This window comes from Oncorhynchus masou, unplaced genomic scaffold, assembly GCF_036934945.1.
Source record: "Oncorhynchus masou masou isolate Uvic2021 unplaced genomic scaffold, UVic_Omas_1.1 unplaced_scaffold_12961, whole genome shotgun sequence".
Classification (NCBI taxonomy): domain Eukaryota; kingdom Metazoa; phylum Chordata; class Actinopteri; order Salmoniformes; family Salmonidae; genus Oncorhynchus; species Oncorhynchus masou.
In genome coordinates, this window is record NW_027002812.1 from 1 (window position 1) to 1,976 (window position 1,976).

The 1,976-nt window shown below is 41.0% G+C and overlaps 1 long non-coding RNA gene across 1 annotated transcript; it reads left to right on the top strand.

The window, feature by feature from the left end:
- The first annotated feature begins 16 nt into the window (after positions 1-16).
- Positions 17-703, top strand: LOC135530235 (uncharacterized). Its single transcript, XR_010453823.1, has 2 exons — positions 17-192; positions 407-703. It is a non-coding gene; the product is annotated as an uncharacterized LOC135530235 (long non-coding RNA).
- Positions 704-1,976: the final 1,273 nt, after the last annotated feature.

The window sequence follows — 1,976 nt, forward strand, 5'->3', positions numbered from 1 at the left end:
TTATAAGTAGATGAAATGAACATGTTAGTAGCCTACATTGTGACAACCTGTCCTAGAAATACAGTACATGTCAAAGTTGAGCCGTCTGGCTTATGGCTCAACATCTAACTACTGTGCTGTATTAGGCCCTGAAGGTGAGCGACCATTACCCTGTGGAGGTAGAGCTGAAAAGGAAAACACCAACAGAACAGAGTAAGCAGCATCAATTGATCTTTATTCTGAATCTCCCAAACTTTCCTCTTAATTTTTTTTGTCAAAACGGGGTAAAGACAAAAAACTAAACAGCATCATCTTTACAGACAAATCATTCTACACAGAAGTTCACATATCAACCCATACACAGATGCACATATCACCTGACACAGAAAAATAATTGTAGATATAACAAAATAAATCTGATTTTCAGGCTCTGCGACTGGGAAATAGAACCCTGTACATGGACAGGAGGACGGAGGAAGTGAGTGAAGAGGTGATGGAGATGGAGAAGAAGCCTTATCCAACCAGAGAAGCTGAATTTAGAGATACTGGTGCTGAAGATTCGGATGGTCAAGCTTAGGAACACTTACGTTGATCTGTGATTCAATCTTACCACAATACTAGTCATATTAATACTGTATATCATGTTTGTATGTCTAGTGTAGCTACTGATCTAATACTGATGTGTATCTTGACAGAATCTCAAATAAAGATGGAGTGAAAATCCTGCAGTAGTTACAATACTTTATTATATACAAGACCACACTGGAAATTATAATTCAAAAAGGTCATTTCATGGTTTTCCTCTTTTTACAATTGATCGAAATGAAAGACAAAAAACTGAGGGAGAGAGACGGAGGGGGGCTGGATTTCACAGGGGCTGTGATTCAGCAACATATGAGGGCATGGTCTTCAAATGCCAAATCTCTTCTTTCTAGACTTTTGATTGTTCCACCAGCTGAAAAAAAGGGAAAAATCTCGACATTGATAAAAACATGCTAAATACTGTACCAGTCAAAAGTTTGGACACACCTACTCATTCCAGAGTTTTTCCTTATTTTTACTATTTTCTACGTTGTAGAATAATAGTGAAGACATCACAACTATCCAGTTTGCTGGAGTAGTTTGCTATCCAGTTTGCTGAGTAGTGTTGCAGGCTATTTTATAGATGACGTCGCCAAAGTCAAGGATCGGTAGGATGGTCAGTTTTACGAGGGTATGTTTGGCAGTATGAGTGAAGGAAGCTTTGTTGCGAAATAGGAAGCCGATTCTAGATTTAATTTTGATTGGAGATGCTTCATGTGAGTCTGGAAGGAGAGTTTACAGTCTAACCAGACACCTAGGTATTTGTAGATATCCACGTATTCTAAGTCAGAGCCGTCCAGAGTAATGATGCTGGATGGGTGGGCAGGTGCGGGTAATGATCAGTTGAATATCATGCATTTAGTTTTATATGCGTTTAAGAGCAGTTGGATGCCACGGAAGGAGAGTTGTACGGCATTGAAGCTCGTCTGGAGGTTAGTTAACAGTGTCCAAAGAAGGGCCAGAAGTATACAGAATGGTGTCGTCTGCGTAGAGGTGGATTAGAGAATCACCAGCAGCAAGAGCGACATCATTAATGTATACAGATAATTGAACCCTGTGGCACCCCCATAGAGACTGCCAGATGTCCGGACAACAGGCCCTCTGATTTGACACACTGAGCTCTATCAGAGAAGTAGTTGGTGAACCAGGCGAGGAAATCATTTGAGAAACCAAGGCTGCTGAGTCTGCAAATAAGAATGTTGTGATTGACAGAGTAACAAGCCTTAGCCAGGTCGATGACTACGGCTGCACAGTAATGTCTCTTTCGATGGCGTGTTATGATATCGTTAAGGACCTTTCAGCGTAGCTGAGGTGCACCCATGACCAGCTTGGAAACCAGATTGCATAGCGGAGAAGGTACGATGTGATTCAAAATGGTCAGTAATCTGTTTGTTAACTTGGCTTTCGAAGACCTT